The sequence below is a fragment of the Henckelia pumila genome, chromosome 3, assembly GCF_033568475.1.
Source record: "Henckelia pumila isolate YLH828 chromosome 3, ASM3356847v2, whole genome shotgun sequence".
Taxonomy (NCBI): Eukaryota; Viridiplantae; Streptophyta; class Magnoliopsida; order Lamiales; family Gesneriaceae; genus Henckelia; species Henckelia pumila.
In genome coordinates, this window is record NC_133122.1 from 128,393,775 (window position 1) to 128,421,773 (window position 27,999).

The following is a 27,999-nucleotide window of genomic DNA, read 5'->3' on the forward strand; positions in this document are numbered from 1 at the left end:
CTACATTCACCTTGTTCAGGGCAGCAACTTGTGTAGTAAACGCAGATATCTGTGCAGTGATGGAAGTGAGAGGATCAACACTGTACACTCCCTTTTTGACTCCCATACATTCAGATGGCCATTGATAACTATTGATAGTAATTTGTTCCAGCATCTCATAGGCCTGAATGGGGTCCTTGGAAAATATGGTACCACCAGCAGCAGAGTCCACGAACATCATTGTAGGCGTGTTCAATCCATTGTAGAAAAGCTTTATTTCTTCACAATCTGCAAAATTAAGGTTAGGACAACGCCTCAACAAATCTTTGTACCTTTTCCATGCCTCATATAGATGTTCTGAATCATGCTGATGAAAGGTACTGATCTCAATCTTCAGCTGAGTAGACTTGGCCGGTGGAAAATACTTTGCTAAAAATTTCACAGCCATGTCCTCCCAAGTTGTTATGCTTCCTAGTGGCAATGACTGCAACCAGCTCCATTCCGTGTCCCTGAGATAAAAAGAAAACAAGCGTAAACATATTATATCTTCAAAAACACCATTCATTTTTACCCTACCAGTAATCTCCAGGAAGGTGCACAAGTGTAAGTGAGGATCAGCTGTGGCGCTTCCATTGAACTGGTTCTACTTAACCATGTTGATTAATGTTGGCTTCAGCTCAAATTTGTTGGCATTTATTTTCCCTCTAGAGATTCCAGAATAGTGAGTCTGGATCGTCGGCCTAAAATGATCTCTGATTGGCACCAAAGGAATTTCATTGACGTTTTCTTCAGCCAAGTTCTGTTGTTCTTCTCTTCTTGCGCGTCTCAAAGCACGGGCGGTTTGTTCGATCTTTGGATCAAAGATTAAATAATTTGCACTTTGAGATCTTCGCATAAACTGCAGTCAAGACAACAGAAGTTAATTAGAAACTTAAAATAAAATAAATAAACGCTCTAAATTAAAACTTAGACTAATTAGGAACAAGACTAAACAAATCAAAAATTACTCCCCGGCAACGGCGCCAAAAACTTGTTGTGAAAAATACTCGCAAGCGTACGAGTGTCAAGTTTTAATATAGTGATGAATCAAGTATCGTTCCCACAAAGAGTAAATTGAAAATGTTCAATACTTGTAATTAAAATAGTCTTAATTTTATTTAGAAAATTAAACTTTGGAGATTTGCTGACAAATTAAATAAATAATGAAGTTTGTAAAGCGCGCGCACACACAATCCTTAAGAGATTATCAATCAAAGAGAAATAGTCTAGAGGTTTTGATTTCACCTGGTCTCGACAATGTTCATTCCTAATTAATCTATTTTCACGAGTCCATTTCAATTAATAACCAAAAACACATAGATGGTTCTATTTCCCTCTCCCGAGTATCAAATAGAGTGTATCAAATACAGATAGATTTCAATATCCCTATTAAAAATCTACTTGTAATGATATGTGTAAAACAATGTTCTTTCTAGGCTCTATTAAAATTATAAGCTCTTCAATGTCATATAAACAATTAATAGTGTGAATTCTATCGATCCTATTCTAAATCCCCTCTCCCGAGTGCCGGATTCTAAATAAATATGAAAAATCAATTTATGGCCAGTAAATTGAAAAGACTTTCAAAACTAGAATCACAATTAATTTAGAAGAACTCACTTCAATAAAATCAACAATTCATAAACACGTCTTGACCAGGCTACATCAACCTCTGGACTTAAAAAGTTTAGTTCATAGCAAAATTCAAAACAACCAAAATCATGTTTAATGTCTCAAACATAATTCAATAACTAAAGGAAAACAATAAAGAAAAAATAACAAAGCCGTAATCTTTCTTCCGTGTCCGGTTGAAATGGCTTCGTCTTCGTTCCAAACAATCTTCAATTTCAAGCTCTTCGAAATCTCACAAAGTTTTTCTCTCAAAGATATTGTAGTGTGCGATGGCTGGTAACCTCTATTAGGTCTGAAAAACTCCCTTTTATACTCCCTAAAAATCGTCCACAATCTACCCAAAGATTTCCCAAAGTTTCCAAAAATTGCAAAATTCCTTGGCAGAAAAATCGCGACGCGCGGGCGCGCCTCATAAGTCACGCGGCCGCGCATATCACTATGTCTTGACCATTCAAAATTCTCGAACACGTGCGGGCGCGCATAAATTTCTGTTTCAACACTCTAAAAACACTTCAGGAAGCGCAGACGCGCGTGATGGCTGGCGCGGGCGCGCTTGCCTCTCGGGTCCTTCTTCATTCTTCCTTCAAAATATTTGACCGTCTTCGTACGTTTTGACTCTTTCTTGAATCCTTTGACTCCATCCATCATAAATTCAGTATTTGCTTTATTTCCTAACATCCAACACAAACAACAGCAAATTCCACGTAATTCCGCTCGAAACCAAACAATTATCCAATAATATCAATACAAATTATGTGCAAAAAAATTCACTTATCAGACATCTAGCCAACAGAAAACAACAGAAAGTGACCCTAACACGTTCAGTACGAAAGTATTAGTATATAGTATTATATGTGCATGTATGCAAATGAACTGGGTACCAAGACACTCAGGTCAAGAAACTAGCTCATAGACCGAGCCCAGGGTATATAGCACGCTGCGCCGTTTCCTCAGGAGGTGGCTCATATACCCAGTGGATAATGGTGACCTGATACTAGTACATGTGTCCAACCGTCAAGGTGACCTGACACAAAACTTACGTATCCAACCATCCACAAACTCGTAGGGTGAGCACCCTACTACAGGATACCTCTAAGGTAAAGGCTCAATATGCTCATGTATGCAACATACAGTCGTGACATGCTGTATATAAAGGCATATAAAACATGCAATCACATAATCCATGCAAACACATAATACATGCATAATCAATCTGAATATCTCAAATAATACTTCCATATTTTAGTAAGGCAGATCCTAGAAGCTGCCCCTCTAGATCCAAGACTACCATGCAGCACTACATTGCATATATACCATGCATTATCTAACATGCCAAACATCACCTATTAGGATCTAAAAGCCTTAATTAAACTATAGCCTACTCCCTATTTACTATAGGGAACAAGAACCATATCTTCGTCCGTCGTCAGCCCGCTTATGTCGCATGCCCTAGAGCTTGGGCATAGCCTAGATACGTCCCCTGGACATCTCACCAGAGCTCCGCCACTCGGCCGCTACTACGGACACTGTCCGCTATATAAAAACTACTACCTACTCCAACTCTTAAAATAAGAGTACCATACCCAAAAGCTCTTAAAATTAAGCTAACATGGGCCGAGGAGAGGTTTCTTAGCATTTCAAATGAGAGCCCTCGGACCCCTATTTATAGGCATCGATCAAATGGTTCGATCCCCGGTTTGGATGGTCCAATCTTTGCATGATTTCCACGTCGCATGCATGCAAGTTCGGACGGTCCGATCCCTCTTCGGATCGTCCGATCTCTTACGTCTGATACACCTGTAGAATTCCTTTTGACATCAGTCCTGGGCAAGTTTGGACCGTCCGATCCCAAGATCGGATCGTCCAACCTCAACATCCTCTGAACTCCGATCGTGCCCCCGAAGTCCCTTGGGTTCGGACCCTCTGAACTGCCAGAGCCCAATAAGCCCATTTAGCATTTCCGGGCATTTTGGATCCAAATCCTTGGTCCGATAGATCATATAAAAATCCTTTAATCATGTTTTATTAAATCTAAACATGTTTAGCTTCTTAATATTGTAAAATGGAACCGGGATACTACAGATTTTCTGCTGTCAGGATAGTTTTGGAAGAGATATTACTTGATTGGTTAACATTCTGAGAAGATAGATTTGAAATTGGAGATATAATAAGTTGAATTAGAGGGTGTTTGGCTAAGCTTATTAAAAAGAGGTTATAAGGTCTTAGAGCTTAAAAGATGTTTTACGAGCTTATAAGCTGTTAGAACTTATTTTAAAAATAAGTTGTTAAAATGTTTAGGTAAAATTATTTTAAACAACTTAAAGATGTTGATATGTTTGGTATTATAAGATCTTTTATTGTCAAAATTACCAAGAAGGGTATAAATTCTATGAAAATAATGTTTCGAGTTATACATATACGAAAATAGTTTTAGAATAAACCTATATTAAAAATAATTTTTTTTAATATTTTACTTTTAGAAAAATTTATGGGATTTGTAATTTTTTTAAAAAATAATTTTTAATATTTAATGAGTGGAGGATAAAATGGAGATTTATTAAAATATTCAAGGATATTTTAGAGAGATGAAATATTAAAATAAGATATTTTTTTAAAAAATACATCCTCCCTTACTTTTTTAAAAACAGCTTATAAGCTGTCAAACAACTTATTTTGACAGCTTATAAGCTGTTTTTAAAAAAATTTACCAAACAAATTTTCAGAGTTTAAAAGCTCTAAAACAACTTATAAGTTGTTTGAAAGAGCTTTTAAGCTCTGCCAAACACCCTTTTAATCTAAGGACTGATGACCAATGGATTATCGTCTGACTTCTTCATAGATATGAAATAAGATCTTCTTGTAACTTGTTCAGAATAGATAATGATAATTGAATTGGAATTAGTCCAAGGACTATCTTTGTTGTATGAACAAGGAATAGTTTGATGGTAGATCCAGATTGGTGCAGGATTGTGCCAACGACTACTCTTGGTTATTGTCTGGCACCGTCAGAGATAAGGTTAGTGAAACTCGTGGGAATTCGGTTATTCCAAGTGTTTTGGGTTCAGATAATTCTCGTTGAACAGAATCACAAAGATCATTGTTGTTGATCAACAGTGTGAGATTCTGGTGAATCGAGAATTAGTGAATGATAGACTTAGATGATTGATCCTTTTGGGCTAAGTGTGAGTTACAGTGGATCAATTGAGATTGTTAAATAAGTATTGATTTGAAATATTATGGACTAGAAAGTACTGGAGACAGTTCTATAAGCTCGTATTCTTTATAACATGGTCTGTGAAATATGTTCAGAATTTCTCAGGGTTTGAGAAATTTCAGAAATGTGCTAATTCAGCTTTTGGGTTTCTTCTGTTTAAGGATTGTAAGTAATAATATTTGTGATCATTGGGAATCAGTTAAGACTAATTTTAGAAATTATCTGTGACTGATATAGATTTTATAACCCAGTAATAGGGGAAATGAATGCTTATTTTAGAAAAAGCAATTTGGATCGAGCATTTCTTGGTGATTAGAAACTATTAACTCATTTTTAGAGACTGAACTGAGCAATTGTTAAACATTGGTGAAAAACTGATAAGAGGAGTACAGTACTCAGATATTCATTACTCAAGTATGTTTCTACAGTATTCATGAGAAAAAAATTCATCAGATTATGATATAGCATACGTTTGGATTTCAATGGGTCTAATAGGAAAGCATCAAGTGTTTAGTCATATGGAAAGGACATCAGCTGAAATATATAGTTACTAGGTCTAGCGGGATAGTTGTCACTAATTTTCCAAGATGTCTTCTATGTGAGACCCCGTTTATAATCGTCAAATCTCGAATAATTAACTACAATCGAATACTGAGAGCCGAGGACTTGAATAAAATATTTTTTTTAAAAGGACCCCGCGCTCGAGCGAGATTTTCATCTCGCGCGCGCACAGGCTTACTCGACAGAGCCCGGTGGAAGACCTCGCGCTCGCGCGAGATACACCCCTCGCGCGCGCGCGGGGTTGTGAAACAGAACCCGCAGGAAATAGCTCGCGCCCGCGCGAGGTACTCAGCTCGCGCGCGCGGGCCAAATAATTCGAGCCCTCAAGCCTCCTCTGCGCGTGCGAGATCAAGGCTTGCTCGCGCGCAGGCAAAATGGGCAGAAATCCCAGGCTTCCCACAAAAGCAAACAAAACATTTTCAACCAAATAAAAACCCAACGCACGATTCTAGAGTTAAACCTGCTCATTAAAAAGAACATACAACAAGTTCTAATTTCTTTCAAAATACAACAACAAGTTCGATGATAGGGTTCGTTCGACTAATCAAAATAATACAAGTCTGAAAGGCACAACCCTACGACACATGGTGTCTCACTTCTACCATTCTCACCCCGAGCTAACCTAGACGACTCGGTCCGGCTCCTGATCCTCCTGTTGACAAGTACACATACAAACAAAAACAACAGCCGGATAACCCAGTTAGAAATATAATTTATAAGTAAATATCAATTAAACACCTCATAATGAAATGTAACAATCATCAATAAATCAAATGAGAGTGGATGTATGCATGACTTCAAAACTCGGGATTATCAAGTCAGATAATCGAAATATCAGTTGGTATTCGGTTGGGATCCCGCGGTCAAGTCATTACAAACTCACCTACACTCCCATTCGGGGTGTATGTCGCACAACTCAAGTCCCTAGACTTCAGATGTAACGCCCAAAATTTTCTTAGGTGATTTCACATGCATAACTAGGAAATAATTAAATTAAAATTTAATAAATGGGTTAAATGACTTCATGTGGATTATGTGATTTTATTTGAATGATTTAAATATTAATTATAACATTTAACCCGCATTTTTGTTATTTATGAGATTTTTAGAAATAAAGTTTTTTCGATCGCGTAGTCTGGACCGTGGACGTACGAGATATATGGATTTTATTATAAGTATTTTTGAGATAATTTTAAGAGCCTTAAAATATTGTTTTTAAGTATTATTTTCATAAAATAATAGTTTTTATATATAGATATATATGAAACAAATTTTCACAAAAATAAGCTATTTTAAATGCTTTTTAGGAGATTTAAAAATATATATATATATATATTACAAAAATTATTCAGAAATTATTTAATTTTAGGAGTTATATTTTTATATTAACTTGATATATTATCTTCAAAAAATATAAATAAATAAGTAAAATATATCTAGCTTATTTTCTTCAATCCTTCTTTACGTTAATTCTACCCTAGCCGCCATCTATCCCCCTCCCCTCACACTCATCAGATTTCATACACTATCACACACGATTTTTGAAGATTATATCCAAGGGTTTGTAGCTGTCCGTCCCGTGTTTGTCGTACGCGTCGCATCACGTTTTTGGATTCGAAAATCAACCAAGGAACGTTTGAATTCTTTTTTTGGCCACCATTTAAGTTTTATATTCTGATTCTTGCATGAAAACCATTGATATTGCATGAGTGTTAGATTTTTATAAAGAATATGCAACCATGTTGAACCGTATATGTTCTTTTCCCATATTTTCTAACATTTTTCTTTTATTTTCTGATATGGTTCAGATCAGGCTGTTTGCAGGGGGTTAGGGACGTGTCTTAGGGTCCTTATGGTTGAGTGGTGTAGTCAGTTTGGGGCTGGAATGGTCGGACATGAAGCTGTTGGTTTCTGGTGCATGGTTCGCGCAGGTTCAGGGTTCTGAGGAAAGGGGGTTCGTTCTACTTCCTCAGGCCATGGATTTGTGCGTGGTTTGTTGGGTTAGAACCGTATGTATGTTGGCTAGGTCTAGGAAGTGGTTTCATGGTCATTGGTGGTCTGAGCAAGCTGCACGATGGAAAACGCCGCAACTGCTTGCGTCTGCGCGTGAGCTGCAGATTGGTAAGATTCCAGAGCTTCGTTCTCATTCCATAGTCGATGGTTTAGTCTGGGTTTTGGCTTGTTAGAAACATCTGGGAGTGAGCTAGACTTGGGTGGTGGTACTCCGGTCATTGGTGACCGGAGTTTGCCGGCCGAACGCCGGAATTAGGTGTTGCACGCGGCAGCAGCTTGGGAAGAAAGGGGGGATCGGGTTCTAGGTTTTAGGGCATATCCGGGTCGGGTCTGGGGCCTGGGCCCATAGGAATTTTTGGACCAATCTTTGAATTTTTGGGCCAGTCTAAAAGTTAATGGGCTTAAGTCAAAGGAGTCAGCAGCCTGAACCAATCCATGAAAATTATGCATGGTTCGTAAATATATATTTAATTATTGCATGAATATTTTAAGTATGAAAAATATTGTTTTTACATTTATTATTAAATAATTAAATATATATTTACGGGCAATATTTTATGAAAATATGATCATGAAAAATTTTATGTATGTGCATGATGCTATATGTATATGTGTGATGCTGGGCAATGAAAAATATTTTAAGGGAGTTGAAGTGGGTGTGTGACAACCTACGGGATTGGAGATGGGATGCCTAGGCCCGGAGACCTTTCCATATGACACGGGACTGTGGGTCGGGATACTGGGGCCCGATTGCCTTTCCATACGATTATGATTATGTTGCCTATAGATTCGGGGTCAGCCTGGTGAAGGGGCCAAGAGGTGGGGATCCCACCGCCACATACGCTGGTTTTAGATTGATCAATCGACATAACACGTTATACAACATGGATATAACCTAAAGATTTTTAAATGATGATATGCCCTTATTATGATGCATGATGATTATGTATGAGTATGTATGTTATGTTATGTGATGATTATGATTATGATACATGTCTTAGTAAGACATGCATGGATATATATGTATTATTTATTATGTATCTTTCATGTATTATATGGTGCATCACTTTTATTCATGTTGTTATTATGAGATAGAGCGTGCTGAGCCTCTAGGCTCACTAGACTTAAATGGTACAGGTGACCAGGTAAACACTGATGTAGAGCATTTTGCCTCGACTGAAGGTGAGGACGTATGAGATCCCGACAGTTGGCTAGCCCGTGACCATCGCTCTAATCATGTTTTCAATTAATTGAATATTATTATGTTTTTCGGACATTTTTTATGATTTAATTATGGGTTTATGGATTTTAGGTGAGAATTTTTATTGAGGTTGATGATGATTTTATTGCATGGGTTATACTTATTTTATTTGCATGCAAATTCTTATTATGTTTTTTTTTTAGTTGGAATATTTTTATGGGAAATTGTTTATGTTTATAATTATTTTAGAAAGTAATTATTTAATATATATATTTACACATTTCAAGTATATATATATATATATATATATATTATATTAAGTAATAGTTATTTATTTATTCATTTATGGATGCATAGTTTTTAAATATATTTTATATTAAATATTTAGTTATTTATTTGTAAAAGAAAAAAAATTAGTAGTAGTAGGATCGAGTCGTTTCATTTGGTATGAGAGCGTCGTCCTTGGAGGGTACTAGCCTACTGCGTGGAGCTCAGAAGTCGCACTACCAGTCTGTAAGTTTTAATGTTTTAATTATATTTATTTATTGGGCTTAGGATTTATGATATATTGGTTTAAAGTATGAAAAAATTTTAAGTATACTTAGTTATGCATTGCGATCACGTGAGAGATTTATGAAAAATGCAGCATGGCTCCCCGAAGGAATCCTCAGGAAACCAACCCCAATAATGGCGATGAGACGAACCAGAATCCACCTCCTCCACCTCCACTTACTCCATTCGAGCAGGCCATTGTGAACATGTGGGCCGGGATTACGAGACTGCTCGAGAACCAGGCTGCTCAGCCGAGAATGTCTCATGAGGAGGATGTAGCGGAGAGATTCAAGAAGCAGGAGCCCAAGGAGTTCAGGGGAACTACCGATCCACTTGTTGCTGAGGAGTGGATCCGATCTTTAGAGACCATCTTTGCCTATATGGGAGTCACTTATGCTGACAGGGTTCAATGTGCTATCTACATGCTTAAGGAGGATGCAGCTCTTTTGTGGGAAGGAGCTGTAATCGGAGTGAACTTGACGACCCTGACTTGGGCGAATTTCAGGATTATGTTCTTCGAGAAGTACTACACTGCAGAGGAACAAGGCCGATTGATCAGGGAGTTTATGAGTCTCCTTCAGGGAGACAAGTCTGTTGCGGAATATGTGAAGTAGTTTGAGAGAGGATGTCATTTCGCGCCCCTGATTGCAAATGACGAGCAGGAGAGGCTGAGGCACTTTACTGATGAGCTTAGACCGGATATAAAGCACGACGTTTTCATGGCTGATGTGGCTAATTATAGTGCAGCAGTGAAGAGAGCTTTGAGGTCCGAGCAAGGGAGAAAGGAGATGCAATCAGCTTACCAGCAGAAGAGGCAGTTTCAGCAGCCTTTCCATGGTCAGTCTTCGCAGCCGGCGAAGAAGCAGTTTACTGGGCCGGTTAAGGGCCCGAATCCTCCCAAACCACAGCAAAGGCAGCAGGGCCCACAGAGGCCACAGCAGAAAGGGGCAGCCACCCCAAACCCTGGAGGTATTCCCTTATGCAAGACTTGTCAGAAGCCTCATTCGAGGCAGTGCATGGCTGGTTCAGGTGTCTGTTACAAGTGTAAGCTACCGGGGCACGTTGCGATGAACTTCCCTAATGCGAGGAACATCTCGGGGCGTGTTTATGTCATGCAGGCAAAGGAGGCTGACCCAAACACGTCTTGGATCATGGGTAGTCCTAACTTTTGTATTTAAGATTCGATAGTTTGCATGTCTATTATGAGTTGCATGGGAAATTCATTTTACGTGATAGTAATTGGGTTAATTGTCCTTGCATGTATAGTATAAAAGGAAATGAATACGAATTTGGGTAATAGTATTCTTAAGGTCATTGTTATGAATTATGGGTTTTATTAATTATTCTTAAGTTGTATGTGCGTTGGGACATTTTCTGAGTGCAGGGAAGATCCTCGTTAGAGGTAATGCTACGTATGCGTTGCTAGACTTAGGAGCCACGCATTCTTTTATCTCTCAAGAATTGTTAGGCGGGTAGGCATCATACCTGAGGATGCTGTTACGGGCTATGATGTTACCTTTCCATCTGGCGAGATTCTTAATACCTCTAGTGTACTTAATGGTGTTGAGTTGGAGCTTCAGGGGAATCTGATTAGAGCCGATCTAGTGGTTCTACCGATGTCAGGATTTGATCTCATTCTTGGCATGGATTGGTTATCAGTTAATGGAGCTTTGATAGATTTTTGGAGGCGATCACTTTCAGTGAATCCGTCAGACGGAGATTCTTTCATATTCCTTGCAGCTCAAAGTAGTGGTGCTTCGCATGTCATATCTTATGTGCATGCAAAGAAGTTATTGCGCAAGGGTTGCAAGGGCTTCCTTGCAAGTTTAGTAGTTGCAGCGGATGAGCCGTCTTCTAGATCTATTGCAGATGTTGAGATCGTTCGTGAGTTTCCGGATGTCTTTTCGGACGATGTAGTAGGATTTCCACCAGTCAGAGAGGTGGAGTTCAGCATTGAGCTGATGTCGGGTACTGTGCCTATCTCTAAGGCACCGTATCGTCTTGCTCCCACTGTGATGAAAGAGTTGTGGGATTAGATACAAGAGCTTTTGGAGAAGGGCTTTATCCGCCCTAGTGTGTCAACTTGGGGTGCTCCGGTCTTATTTTTGAAGAAGAAGGACGACAGCATGAGGTTATGTATTGACTATCGAGAGCTGAATAGAGTCACCATGAAGAATAGGTATCCACTGCCGAGGATAGAGGATTTATTTGATCAGTTGCAGGGAGCTTCGGTGTTTTCTAAGATCGATCTGCGATCGGGTTATCATCAGCTTCGAGTTAGAGAGGAGGATGTGTCCAAGACTGCTTTTCGGACACGTTATGGGCATTACGAGTTTATCGTGATACCATTTGGCCTGACTAATGCTCCAGCGGTTTTCATGGATCTCATGAACCATGTCTTTAGGTAATATCTTGATCAGTTCGTCATTGTCTTCATTGACGATATTCTGATATATTCGAGGAGCTTGGAGGAGCATAGACATCATTTGCAGACAGCTTTGCAGACTTTGAGAGAGTAGAAGTTGTTTGTGAAATTCAGCAAGTGCGAGTTTTGGCTCGAGCAGGTGGCATTCTTGGGCCACATTGTTTCTAAGGAGGGCATATCAGTGGATCCATCAAAAGTCGAGGCTGTCCAGAATTGGGTAATTCCGAAGAATTCCTCTGAGATACGCAGCTTCTTGGGTTTAGCCGGTTATTATCGAAAGTTCATCAAGGGTTTTTCTTCTATAGCAGTACCCTTGACATCATTGACCAAGAAGAATGCACCAGTGTCAAAGACACTTACTTATGCACCAGTGTTGGAAATGCCAATGGATCATGAGGAGCTTTGTGGTGTATACAGATGCGTCTAAGATGGGCTTAGGCGCTGTTCTTATGCAGAATGGTAAGGTGATTGCTTATGCATCAAGACAGTTGAAAACTCATGAGAAGAACTATCCAACGCATGACTTAGAGCTTGCAACTGTTGTGTTTGCGCTCAAGATATGGAGACATTACTTATACGGTGAGAAGTGCCAGATTTTCACTGATCACAAGAGTCTCAAGTACTTCTTCACCCAAAAGGAATTGAATATGAGACAGTGCCGATGGTTGAAGTTAGTTAAGGATTACGACAGTGACATTAGCTACCACCCGGGTAAAGCTAATGTAGTGGCCGATGCTTTGAGTCGAAAGACTTCAGTGTTGTCCTGTGTTTCAGTTCAGCAACCTCTACTGGCCGAGATTTAGAGGTTTGACTTAGAGATCTACCCCAGTGGGCGTGCACCAAGATTATCCGCTCTTGTAGTACAACCGACTCTACAGGATCGGATTCGAGAGGGACATACCACTGATGAGCAGTTGCAGTGCATGAGGCGCCAGGATGAGTTGAAGGGTAGTATTCTTTATACAGTGGATGATGACATTGTTCGATACAGAGGACGTATGTGGGTGCTGAGTACTGATCAGTTGAGAGAAGATATCATGTCAGAGGCACATGCATCTCCGTATTCCATCCATCCAGGGGGTACGAAGATGTACCGAGATTTGAGGACCTTGTATTGGTGGCCGGGTATGAAGAGAGATATTGGTCGGTTTGCTTCCAAATGCTTGACTTGTCAGAAAGTCAAGGCAGAGCATCAGCGACCAGCGGGATTGTTACGACCACTTTCCATTCCGGAGTGGAAATGGGAGAACATCTCTATGGATTTTGTAGTTGGGCTACCGAGGAGTACTAGAGGATCGACAATGATTTGGGTGATTGTCGATCGACTCACAAAATCTGCACAATTTTTACCGGTGATGACTACTTTTACTATGACTCAGTTTGCAGAACTTTACATTAAGGAGATAGTCAGACTTCACGGTATTCCAGTGTCCATCATGTCGGACCGAGATCCAAGGTTCACTTCTGCATTTTTGAAATAGTCTGCATACAGCTTTGGGGACTAAGTTATTGTTCAGCACTGCTTTTCATCCTCAGACAGATGGTCAGTCGGAGAGGGTAATTCAGAAACTTGAGGATTTGTTGAGGGCATGTGTGATTGATTTCCAGGGCTCGTGGGATTTTAGATTGGCTTTAGTGCAGTTTACTTATAACAATAGTTTTCAGGCGTCTATAGGTATGGCTCCATGCAAGGCTCTCTACGGGAGGCGGTGTAGATCTCCTGTGCATTGGGACGAGGTTGGAGAGAGGGTCTTGCTAGGGCCCGAGATTGTGCAGCAGACAGCGGATATCGTAACTCAAATCCGAGAGCGGATGAGGACCGCACAGAGTCGTCAAAAGAATTATGCTGATCGACGACGACGAGACCTCGAGTTTGCCATAGGAGATCATGTATTCTTGAAGGTCTCGCCTATGAAAGGCGTAATGCGTTTTGGTAGAAGAGGTAAGCTCAACCCGAGGTATATTGGTCCGTTTGAGATTTTAGAGAGGATTGACACGTTGGCTTACCGTTTGGCCCTACCGCCGAGTCTTGCGGCAGTTCACAACGTGTTCCACGTATCTATGCTTCGAAAGTATGTGTCAAATCCGTCGCATGTGTTGGATTTTGAGCCTCTACAGTTGTCACCAGAACTAACATTCGAGGAGAGACCCATTCGGATCTTGGCTCATGAGGAAAGGAGGCTTAAGACGCGGTCTATTCCGATGGTCAAGGTCCAGTGGCTGAATCATTCCGAGGAAGAAGCTACTTGGAAGACTGAGGCCGACATGAGGACTCGTTATCCGGAGTTATTTGGTACGTAATCTAATTTCGAGGACGAAATTCAAATTAAGGGGGGGAGAGTTGTAACGCCGAGAATGTTCTTAGGTGATTTCGCATGCATAAGTATGAAATAATTAAATTAAAATTTAATAAATGGGTTAAATGAGTTCATGTGGATTGTGTGATTTTATTTGAATGATTTAAATATTAATTATAACATTTAACCCGCATTTTTTTTTATTTATGAGATTTTTAGAAATAGAGTTTTTTCGATCACGTAGTCGGGACCGTGGACGGACGAGATATAAAGATTATATTATAAATATTTTTGAGATAATTTTAAGAGCCTTAAAATATTATTTTTAAGTATTATTTTCATAAAATGATAGTTTTTATATATAGATATATATGAAACCAATTTTCAAAAAAATAAGTTATTTTAAATGCTTTTTTGGAGATTTAAAAAAATATATAAATATATATTACGAAAATTACTCAGAAATTATTTATGTAACGCCCAGAATTATTTAATTTTAATCCGAGAATATTTAATTTGAGAATATTTGGAGTTTTGATTTAAATTCTAATATTCTTAAATTATTTAGGATTGAAATTGAATTAAATGAGAAGCTGAGGACCAAGTTGCAATTTTTGAATAGTTGAGGGGCTAAAGTGCAATTATGAGTAAACTTATCAGAAATTGAAGGGATTATTCAGCATGCACGTGTGATTCTTTCCAAAGTCATCAGATTTCCAAGCCAAGGAAGAACCGAGAGCAACAGAGAATTCTTCCAAGTTTTTCTTCATCTTTCAATCCACGTATCTTGAGCTACGGTTATCCGTTTTCGATTCCGAAAGATGTTCTGGAATCCTCGCAATGAAACCTTCGATTTGATGTAAGTTTTATATTTGTTCATCAGGGTTTGGTCATTCGAAAATGACAGATATCAGACTTGTATATGATTTGATGTTGTTGAGCTTCTATCTTGTGTAATCTTGAAGTTGGGTTGAGGATTGATTGTTATATCATGTTCTTATGAATTCCCAGCTATGATTCGATCCATATACCTCATGATATGTTGGTTTTGAAGCTTCAACAGCTGATATACATGTTAGAAATGTAGTAGATATGTTCGGAATCGCCGAGTTATACCGATATGCCGTTGAACTTTTGATTTGAAGCAATTTGTTATTGTTCTTGAACTTAGATGTTGCTGGATTATTAGCTGATGCTTCCTTGGGTTGTATGATATGTTTTCAGCGCATAAACAGGGCATGTAAACTCGAGAACGTCGACTCCGAAACCGATAGAAGATAGAACAAGGTTGGTAGAGTTTTCCTTGACGTTTTGTTGAAGTTTGGATTGATTTTGAGCAGATTTTGAGATGAGTTTGGTGATTGATCTTATACAGATTTGGATAAGTGAGAAGACATCCTAAAAATTACATTTGAAAGGTAAAAGTGGACTACTATTTGATTGGGATTACAACTCGAAATGGTTTGTATCGAGTTCCCCTAAATCACATACTTGTTTGCTTAATTGCTCTTATGTGCTTTATTTTGAGTTGTTGAATATGTTCTTGATATAATGAATGCTTTGATGATGATATATGTTGCATTCATCTTGAAGACTTATTCCTTGATTTTGAAATGAACGGAAACGTTCGAATAGACGATTTGAGGAATTGTATATGTATGGCCTGGGTGGTTGTTTTAGCCTAGCGTCTGATTTGCATATATGATTGCTTCAAAGTCTAGAAAAGAAAGATAAGTAACCCCACCTTGATCGGGAGAGTCGGTGGATTAGTTATGATATCTACTTCTCGGGATCCCAACCGACGAATGATGAAATGAACCTTATTTTGAAAACATGCATTGTATTTACTTTTATATCATGATCTTGATATATGTTTGTATGCATGTTTAGTTTCTTTTACTGGGAAAAATATTTCTCACCGGAGTTTTCCGGCTATTGTTTTGTTGTATGTGTCATTGCAATAGGAGGGAGTGGAACCGGGCAAAGGCGTACTTGAAGAACAAGGAATGGAAAGAAATAGCGTGATGATCCGAGTTAGAAGTTTGAGTGAGCTGTCATGATGTAGAGTTGAGCCTTAAAAATAATTATGTTCTAGCTACTTGTTTCAAAACTGGTAGATGATCTAGTTGTTGTCTTATAGATGTTTATAGGATTTGAAAGGTTATGTAAATCCTTGAGACAACATGATGTATCTTGTTCTTGTTGATATGACAATGCTTCTTACATGTTTGAGAGCCTTGTTTATGTTTTAATGTCTTGTTATGATCCAAATAATCCATTATACAGCATGTTAGTACGTATGTTAGCTGTTTATATGGATTAGATCAGGTATGAATTATATCTAGAAGAGGTATGCATGAAGAACTCGAGTTTGACAGCAAAGTGTAGCTTCTGTCTTGCTGATGGAATGGTGCTCGCTCGATCTGGCATTTCCTACCGATCGAGCGAGGTCATGTTTTTCCTGAACAGAGGCATGAGCAGGTGTGCTCGCTCGATCGGTAGAGAATGACCAATCGAGTGAGGCCAAGATAAGTTGCACCCGAGAGTTGAGTAGTTGTGCTCGCTCGATCGGTAACTTTTTACCGATCGAGCGAGGTGCTCACATTTTAAAAAAAAATAAAAAATTTTATTCTTTTGTTTAGACATTGATACTTGTCTATTATTGTTGATTAATTGATTATGAGAGATTAAAACTCGGGTCGTCACAACAGGTGGTATCAGAGCAAGAAAATTCTGGACTTAGATAGACAGTGAGTGGGGTAGATCGAGTCTTCTGCCTTACTTATTTATGTGATTATGCTACGATTAATTACATGATTGAATTACATGTTTTAAATGCTAGCATGATTTACTTTCTAGTATTTATTACAAGATGTTGTATTTATTTTATTTGAAAGTATAATTACGATGATTAAAGATGCATGCTTATTGGAATATCTGAACTGATAGAGGCATGTATCCTGATGAATTATGACATGCTACCTGATTATCTGAATTGATTGGAAGCATGTTTTATTTGAAGATTGTGATTATTTATTTAATATTGAATCAGAACCGAGTCTTGATCAGAGGTAAGATGATCAGAGGAGGACTGAGATTAATTTGATGATTTGGTATTCTAACCATTTTGATAATCAGATATGTCTCGAAGACCAGGACGACCTCCTCTGAGACCCCATGTTCCTATTTCTCTACCAGAACAGACAGTTCATACTCCACCGACAGTAGTAACACCAATTGTGCCTGCAGCTGCAGTCCCGAGTAATGAACAAGGAAGTACATCTCGAGACATGACTGATATGACTGCAACTCCAATGGAAACATTGTTGAAACGTTTTCAATCCTACAAGCTGCCAACCCTGAAAGGTACAGAGAATGCAGTTGAATGTGAAGGATGTCTTGATGACATGGAGATGTTATTTGATTCACTGGACTACGGTGATGAGCGAATAGTCAGACTTGTTGGTCATCAGTTGCATGAGGTTGCTAAAAGCTGGTGGTTCACAACAAAGAAATCTCTGGAGCGTAGAGGAACTGTTTTGACCTGGAATGTCTTCAAGACAGATTTTTATCAACGTTTCTTTCCGGTATCTTATCGTAAAGACAAGGGTGCCGAATTTGCTAACCTGAGGCAGGGAAACTTGAATATTGAAGACTATGTTGCAAAATTCACTACATTGCTACGTTTTGCTCCACATGTGGCAGACAGTGATGAGGCTATGGCTAATCAGTTCATTAATGGACTGAATCCTGTTGTTTTTACACTGGTAAACACAAGGCGACCGAATAATTTTGCTGACTCCTTGAACAGTGCCAAAGGAGCGGAAGCTGGCTTGATACAGCAGCGAGGAGCGTCGTATGTTGCTCAGCCTCCGAGACAGTCACAACCTTCAACTCCAACTCCACAACAGTCTTCTCGATTTGACAGTGGTGGCAGTAGCGGTGGTAAGAAAGGATATTTGCAGGCTCGAGGAAAATAGTTTAAGAAGTCTGGAAGCAGTTCTTCGAGTTCCAGTGGTTCAAAACTGAAGTCTGGGATGTTCTGTAACAATTGTGGTGGAGGACATCCAACCGATCAGTGTCGAGGTGTATCTGGGAGGTGCCATATATGCCATCAGACTGGCCATTTTGCGAGGGTGTGTCCTCAGAGAGGTGTTGGACAGGCACGAGGTGCAGAGTCATCACGAGTAGTGGCTCAACCCGCGAGACAAGCCTCCTCTGTCCATTCCTTTCAACCGTCACCTCCTCAACAACCGTCAAGGCCAGGAGGAAGTCAGGCAGGCAGTCAGCCACAGAGACAGCAGGCTCATGTCTATGCATTGACGGAGGAGCAGGCACAGGGGGCACCAGATGATGTGATTGCAGGTAACTGTTCTATTTATGGTTATCCTGCATATTTATTGATAGATACAGGTGCATCCCATACGTTTATATCTGCTAAATTTGCTTCATTGCATGCTTTGCCTGTTGAAACATTACCTGTTGTAGTATCTATTTCTTCTCCTTTAGGGAGGGGTCTTATATTGATTCAGACAGTTAAGAATTGTGTACTACAATATGAGGGTAATGAGATTGAGTTAGATTGTTTTGTACTTGGTATGTCTGATTTTGACTGTATCATTGGGATTGATATGCTGAACAAGTATAGAGCTACCGTAGACTGTTTCCAGAAGATAGTGAGATTCAGACCTGAAATGGCTGGAGAATGGAAATTCTATGGTAAGGGTTCACGTGCTAGGATTCCTCTTATTTCTGTATTATCTATTACCCGACTTTTGCAGAAAGGAGCAGAGGGACTTCTTGTTTATGCAGTGGATTTTTTGAAAGCTAGCCCGAACCTGGCTGATTTGCCAGTGGTTAATGAATTTGCGGACGTTTTCCCTGATGAGATTCCAGGATTACCTCCGTATCGTGAGATTGACTTCAACATCGAACTGATGCTAGGTACTGCACCGATTTCGAAAGCACCTTATCGAATGGCACCAGTTGAATTGAAAGAGTTGAAAGAACAGTTGGAAGATTTACTGGCCAAGGGATACATTCGACCCAGTGTTTCTCCTTGGGGAGCTCCAGTACTGTTTGTTAGAAAGAAGGACGGTTCAATGAGATTGTGTATCGACTACCGGCAACTGAACAAGGCTACGGTAAAGAACAAATACACTTTGCCTCGTATTGATGATTTATTTGACCAGTTGCAGGGTTCTTCAGTGCATTCCAAGATCGATCTAATATCTGGATACCGTCATCTGAGAGTTAGGGATTCTGATATTCCTAAGACTGCGTTCAGAATCAGGTATGGACATTATGAGTTTATAGTTATGCCGTTTGGTTTGACGAATGCTCCAGCTGTGTTTATGGCTTTGATGAACCGTGTATTTCAGAAGTATCTCGATGATTTCGTGATTATCTTTATTGATGATATTCTGATATACTCGAAAAATTTAATTGATCATGCTGAACATTTGAGAACAGTATTGAAAACTTTAAGAGCCGGGAAACTGTATGCTAAACCGTCGAAATGTGAGTTTTGGCTGAAACAGGTTGTCTTTCTTGGACATATTATATCTGGAAATGGTATTGATGTTGATCCAAGTAAAGTCAAGGCAGTGATTAGTTGGTCGAGACCGACATCTGTTCCTGAGATTCGTAGTTTTATGGGTTTGGCTGGGTATTATCGTCGATTCATTAAAGATTTTTCCAGTATTGCGAAGCCGATTACTCAGTTGACTCAGAAGAATACTTCTTTTGTCTGGTCTGATGCTTGTGAATCAAGTTTTCTGGAGTTGAAGAAACGATTGACCAATGCACCAGTCTTGACGATCCATTCAGGTACTGGTGGTTTCACTGTTTATTGTGATGCATCTCATCGAGGTTTAGGTTGTGTTTTGATGCAGCGAGGACATGTGATTGCTTATGCCTCGAGACAGTTGAATCCTCACGAGACCAGATATCCAATTCATGATCTTGAATTGGCCGCCATTGTGTTTGCTTTGAAGATTTGGCGACATTGTATGGGGAACAGTTTGAGATCTATTCTGATCACAAGAGTCTGAAATATCTATTTTCACAGTCAGAACTGAATATGAGACAGCGACGATGGCTTGATTTGCTGAAAGACTTTTACTGTGAGATTAAATACTATCCGGGGAAATCGAATGCAGCAGCTGATGCATTGAGTCGAAAGGTATGTTCTTTATCCTTATCGACGATTGGTATATCGAATTTGATTGAAAACTGTTGTCTATCTGGATTAGTATTTGATACGAATTATCAGCCTCTGCGACTTTATCAAATGCAAGTTGAACCAGCTGTATTGGTAAGAATTCGAGATGCTCGGAAACTTGATCAGAATGTACAGAACTCGATTGAGAAAGTTTGATCAGAGCATGTATCTGAATACCGAGTTCGAGATGATCTTCTTTATGTTCACAATCGCCTAGTAGTGCCTGATATTTCTGATGTACGTCAACAACTACTGAAAGAGGCGCATTGTAGTCGTTACAATATTCATCCTGGTGGTAGGAAGATGTATAATGATCTGAAAGCTCATTATTGGTGGAAGCAAATGAAGACTGATATCACTGATTTTGTAGCTAGATGTTTGAATTTCCAGCAGGTGAAGGCTGAAAGGAAGAGACCGTCTGGTTTGTTACAGAGTTTGTCCGTACCTGAATGGAAATGAGATCATATTTCCATGGACTTTGTGACTAGATTACCTCGATCTTCTAGAGGTTGTGATGCTATCTGGGTGATTATCGATAGATTGACGAAATCTGTGTGTTTCATTCCTTATCGTATGACGTATAGACACGACCAGATGACAGAGATTTATATCCGTGAAGTTGTCAGATTGCATGGAGTACCGAAATCTATTGTATCATATCGTGATCCTCGATTTACATCACATTTTTGGCACAGCTTGCAGAGTGCTTTGGGTACTCAGTTACACTTGAGCACAACTTATCATCCACAGACTGACGGACAGTCAGAGCGTACTATTCAGACATTGGAGGACATGTTGAGAGCTGTAGTGCTTGATTTTTGCACTAGTTGGCAAGAATCACTACCTCTTTGTGAATTCTCGTACAACAACAGCTATCAATCGAGTATTGTAATGGCTCCTTTTGAAGCTTTATACGGAAGAAAATGTCGATCTCCTTTGTACTGGGATGATATTTCTGAAGTACCTGACACTGGTCCTGATATGATACGTGATATGAATGACCAGGTGAAGCTTATTTAGAGAAGAATGAAGACAGCTCAAGACAGACAAGCGAAATATGCCAACATTCGACGTCGACCTTTGTATTTTGAACAGGGGGATCGTGTATTTTTGAAGATTTCTCCGTTCAGAGGCACTGTCAGATTTGGCAAGCGAGGGAAGTTGTCTCCACGCTACATTGGTCCTTATGAAATTCTGGAGAAAATAGGAAATCTCGCCTATCGATTAGCTCTTCCTCTATCTTTATCTGGAATACATGATGTCTTTCATGTATCGATGCTTCAAAAATACCTTGCTGATGAATCTCATGTGCTTCAATCTAATGAGGCTGAACTCGACGAGACTTTGAGTTATTTTGAAAAGCCAATTCAGATTCTTGATCGAAAAGAGAAGCAACTACGAACGAAGACTATTACACTTGTGAAAGTCCAGTGGAGTCATCATGGTAATGAAGAAGCGACTTGGGAGGCTGAATCAGATATGATGCAATGATTTCCAGAGATGTTTCATTGATGTGACTCTCCTTTAGTTTTCTGTTATCTGATAATTGTTATATGATCTGTTGATATTACTTGAGATTTCGAGGACGAAATCGTGTCTTAGTGGGGGAGAATTGTAACGCCCAGAATTATTTAATTTTAATCCGAAAATATTTAATTTGGGAATATTTGGAGTTTTGATTTAAATTCTAATATTCTTAAATTATTTAGGATTGAAATTGAATGAAATGAGAAGCTGAGGACCAAATTGCAATTTTTGAATAGTTGAGGGGCTAAAGTGCAATTATGAGTAAACTTATCAGAAATTGAAGGGATTATTCAGCATGCACGTGTGATTCTTTCCAAAGTCATCATATTTCCAAGCCAAGGAAGAACCGAGAGCAACAGAGAATTCTTCCAAGCTTTTCTTCATCTTTCAATCCACGTATCTTGAGCTACGGTTATCCGTTTTCGATTCCGAAAGATGTTCTGGAATCCTCGCAACGAAACCTTCGATTTGATGTAAGTTTTATATTTGTTCATCAGGGTTTGGTCATTCGAAAATGACAGATATCAGACTTGTATATGATTTGATGTTGTTGAGCTTCTATCTTGTGTAATCTTGAAGTTGGGTTGAGGATTGATTGTTATATCATGTTCTTATGAATCCCCAGCTATGATTCGATCCATATACCTCCGGATATGTTGGTTTTTAAGCTTCAACAGCTGATATACATGTTAGAAATGTAGTAGATATGTTCGGAATCGCCGAGTTATACCGATATGCCATTGAACTTTTGATTTGAAGAAATTTGCTATTGTTCTTGAACTTAGATTTTGCTGGATTATTAGCTGATGCTTCCTTGGGTTGTATGCTATGTTTTCAGCGCATAAACAGGGCATGTAAACTCGAGAACGTCGACTCCGAAACCGATAGAAGATATAACAAGGTTGGTAGAGTTTTCCTTGACGTTTTGTTGAAGTTTGGATTGATTTTGAGCAGATTTTGAGATGAGTTTGGTGATTGATCTTATACAGATTTGGATAAGTGAGAAGACATCCTAAACATTACATTTTAAAGGTAAAAGTGGACTACTATTTGATTGGGATTACAACTCGAGATGGTTTGTATCGAGTTCCCCTAAATCACATACTTGTTTGCTTAATTGCTCTTATGTGCTTTATTTTGATTTGTTGAATAAGTTCTTGATATAATGAATTCTTTGATGATGATATATGTTGCATTCATCTTGAAGACTTATTCCTTGATTTTGAAATGAACGGAAACGTTCGAATAGACGATTTGAGGAATTGTATATGTATGGCCTGGGTGGTTGTTTTAGCCTAGCGTCTGATTTGCATATATGATTGCTTCAAAGTCTAGAGAAGAAAGATAAGTAACCCCACCTCGATCGGGAGAGTCGGTGGATTAGTTATGATATCTACTTCTCGGGATCCCAACCAACGAATATTAAATTAAACCTTGTTTTGAAAACATGCATTGTATTTACTTTTATATCATTATCTTGATATATGTTTGTATGCATGTTTAGTTTCTTTTACTGGGAAATCTATTTCTCACCGGAGTTATCCTGCTATTGTTTTGTTGTATGTGTCATTGCAATAGGAGGGAGTGAAACCGGGCAAAGGCGTACTTGAAGAACAAGGAATGGAAAGAAATAGCATGATGATCAGAGTTAGAAGTTTGAGTGAGCTGTCATGATGTAGAGTTGAGCCTTAAAAATAATTATGTTCTAGCTACTTGTTTCAAAACTGGTAGATGATCTAGTTGTTGTCTTATAGATGTTTATAGGATTTGAAATGTTATGTAAATCCTTGAGACAACATGATGTATCTTGTTCTTGTTGATATGGCAATGCTTCTTACATGTTTGAGAGCCTTGTTTATGTTTTAATGCCTTGTTATGATCCAAATAATCCATTATACAGCATGTTAGTACGTATGTTAGTTGTTTATATGGATTAGATCAGGTATGAATTATATCTAGAAGAGGTATGCATGAAGAACTCGAGTTTGACAGCAAAGTGTAGCTTCTGTCTTGCTGATGGAATGGTGCTCGCTCGATCGGGCATTTCCGTCCGATCGAGCGAGGTCATGTTTTTCCTGAACAGAGGCATGAGCAGGTGTGCTCGCTCGATCGGTAGAGAATGACCGATCGGGCGAGGCCAAGATAAGTTGCACCCGAGAGTTGAGTAGTTGTGCTCGCTCGATCGGTAACTTTTTACCGATCGAGCGAGGTGCTCACATTTAAAAAAAATATTTATTCTTTTGTTTAGACATTGATACTTGTTTATTATTGTTGATTAATTGATTATGAGAGATTAGAACTCGGGTCGTCACAATTTAATTTTAGGAGTTATATTTTTATATTAACTTGATATATTATCTTCTAAAAATCTAAATAAATAAGTAAAATATATCTAGCTTATTTTCTTCAATCCTTTTTCACGTTAAATCTACCCTAGCCGCCATCTATACCCCTCCCCTCACACTCATCAGATTTCATACACTATCACACACACGATTTTTGAAGATTATATCCAAGGGTTTGTAGCCGTTCGTCCCGGTGTTCATCGTACGCGTCGCGATCACGTTTTTGGCTTCGAAAATCAACCAGGGCACGTTTGAATTCTCTTTTTGGCCACCATTTAAGTTTTATATTCTGATTCTTGCATGAAAACCATTGATATTGCATGTGTGTTAGATTTTTATAAAGAATATGCATCCATGTTGAACTGTATATGTTATTTTCCCATATTTTCTCACGTTTTTCTTTGCATTTCTGATATGGTTCGGATCAGGCTGTTGGATGGGTGTTAGGGAAGTGTCTTAGGGCCCTTAGGGTTGAGTGGTGTAGTCGGTTTGGGGCTGGAATGGTCAGACATGAAGCTGTTGGTTTCTGGTGCAAGGTTCGCGCAGGTTCAGGGTTCTGAGGAAAGGGGGTTCGTTCTGCTTCCTCAGGCCATGGATTTGTGCGTGGTTTGTTGGGTTAGAACCGTATGGATGTTGGCTAGGTCTAGAAAGTGGTTTCATGGTCATTGGTGGTCTGAGCAAGCCGCACGATGGAAAACGCCGCAACTGCTCGCATCTGCATGTGAGCTGCAAATGGGCAAGATTCTAGAGCTTCGTTCTCACTCCTTAATCAATGGTTTGGTCTGGCTTTTGGCTTGTTAGAAACATCAGAGATTGGGCTAGACTTGGGTGGTGGTACTCCGGTCATTGGTGGCCGGAGTTGGCCGGCGGAACGCCGGAATTAGGTGCTGCACGCGGCAGCAGCTTGGGAAGAAAGGGGGGATCGGGTTCTAGGTTTTAGGGCAGATCCGGGTCGGGTCTGGGGCATGGGTCGGGTCAGTAGGGTCATGGGTCATGTCAGGTTGGTCCGGGTCTGGGTTAGGTGGTTCGGGCTTGGGTATTTTTATTTTTAAGTATTTATTTATTTATTGTGTTTTTGGGCTAAATTAATTAGTTATAAAATTATTTGGGCCTCCAAATAATTTTATTTGGGCCTCAAATATTTTATTTAAGTTAGCCTAATGATTTTATGGGCTCGTGGGCCCATAGGAATTTTTGGACCAGTCTTTGAATTTTTGGGCTAGTCTAAAAGTTAATGGGCTTAAGTCTAAGGAGTCAGCAGCCTGAACCAATCCATGAAAATTATGCATGATCCGTAAATATATATTTAATTATTGCATGAATATTTTAAGTATGAAAAAGTATTGTTTTTACATTTATTATTAAATAATAAAATATATATTTAAGCGAAATATTTTATGAAAATAAGAACATGAAAAATTTTATGTATGTGCATGATGCTATATGTATATGTGTGAAGCTGGGCAATGAAAAATATTTTAAGGGAGTTGAAGTAGGTGTGTGACAACCTACGGGATTGGAGATGGGATGCCTATGCCCGGAGACCTTTCCATATGACAGGGGACTGTGGGTCGGGATACTGGGGCCCGATTGCGTTTCCATACGATTATGATTATGTTCTTTACGGATCCGGGGTCAGCCTGGTGAAGGGGCCAAGAGGTGGGGATCCCACCGCCACGTACGCTGGTTTTTGATTGATCAATCGACATAACACGTCACACAGCATGGATATAACCTTCATATTTTTAAATGATGATATGTCTTTATTATGATGCATGATGATTATGTATGAGTATGTATGTTATGTTATGTGATGATTATGATACATGTCTTAATAAGAAATGCATGGATATATATGTATTATTTATTATGTATCTTGCATGTATTATATGGTGCATTACTTTTATTCATGTTGTTATTATGAGATAGAGCGTGCTAAGCCTCTAGGCTCACTAGACTTAAATGGTACAGGTGAGCAGGTAGACACTGATGTAGAGCATTTTGCCTCGACTGGCGGTGAGGACGTATGAGATCCCGACAGTTGGCTAGCCCGTGACCATCGCTCTAGTCATGTTTTTCAGTGAATTGAATATTATTATGTTTTTCGCACACGTTTTATGATTTAATTATGGATTTATGGATTTTAGGTGAGAATTTTTATTGAGAGGTTGATGATGATTTTATTGCATGAGTTATACTTATTTTATTTGCATGCAAATTCTTATTATGGTTTTTTTTATTTGGAATATTTTTATGGGAATTTGCTTATGTTTATAATTATTTTAGAAAGTAATTATTTAATATATATATTTACACGTTTCAAGTATATATATATTATATTAAGTATTAGTTATTTATTTATTCATTTATGGATGCATAGTTTTTAAATATATTTTATATTAAATATTTAGTTATTTATTTGTAAAAGAAAAAAAATTAGTAGTAGTAGGATCGAGTCATTTCATCGGAGCAACTATAAGAAGTATTCTAGCACTTGAAAAAACTCAAAATCCAAAGTCACTTCAATATAGCTTCCTAAATCGTCTAATTTCAAAACGAATCGAATATTCGGCTCAATATGAATGCAATTGTAAACAAAATAATCAATCAAGTTCACACCAACAAATAAACATGCAGTATGTGATTTTCGGGACTCGAGAATCAAATATCGGACTCGAGTATTCAACCTCATTCAATTCAATGTCGTCTATTACCTTTTCATATTCGTCGAGGATTCAAATCTGAAAATGACAACGAACTCAATCAATATCTAATCAAATCAAAACAAACCATTACAAGAAGTTCAATACTATACCGTCTTCAACTCTCGAATCGGATCAAACTCCCAAGTTCGTTCCAAACCCGAATCTTTCAACCAAACTCTGAAAATATGAAATACGGATTCGATATCAATCTACTAACTCAAAAAAACCCAGAAATCAAACCGAAACAATACAATCGATAATCCAAAACTCGATTTCGATGGCATAACGGCTATAAACGGCCAAACCAAAAATCTTCAATCTACAATCGTCATCAACACAATTCAAACCATCTACTAAACCAACATAAACGACCAATTCCAACCAAAATCCAAAAACCCATTTTCGAAATTAAGCTCCAAAAATCATATAAAATCCAAACTTTGTTCTTTTTTCGAACCGACTTCGAATACACGGTCTATGCTAGCTCAAGAACAACATACCCAAAAATCATCAAATTTTGACAACCCAACAAAAATCAAAGTTCATAGATCGTAGCAAAAGTTACGTCAAAACGACGCCCTCGTTGCGGTGATCGTGAATCTCAAATCGAAACGAAAATCTGACAGTCGGATCGTGCGAATCGAAGGAAGAAGAAGCTTGAAAAACCATCCATGGCTACTCGGTTCACGCGCATGGGAGAGAGGAGGAAGGAGAGAATGATGAGTGATGGTGAAGTAAAAAATAATAATAATAACTCCCCAAAGACTAGTCAACTGTCCTATTTGCACTTCGGTCCCTGAAACTCCAAACTCAATCAATTCAATCCCAGATCAAATAATTTCCATTAATTTAATTCTCATAATTTAATAAATGAAGCTAATCACAAAATAATTAATTTCAGGGCCTTACAATTATCCCTCTCTAAAATTCGATTTCGTCCTCGAAATCGGACATATCACAGACTAAAAACAAGAAAGAATCATACTGAAGAAAACTCACATCAATCGAATAACTCTGGAAATTGCTGCCTCATATCAGATTCAGTCTCCCAAGTTGCTTCTTCAACTCCGTGATGACTCCACTGAATCTTTACTAACGGAATCGAATTGTTTCTGAGCTGCTTCTCTTTCCTGTCAAGAATCTGAATCGGTCTCTCGAAGTAACTCAGAGTCTCATCAAGTTCTGCCTCGTCTGGTTGAAGAACATGGGACGGATCCGGATGATATTTCCGCAACATTGAAACGTGAAACACATCGTGGATGCCTGAAAGAGACGGAGGAAGAGCA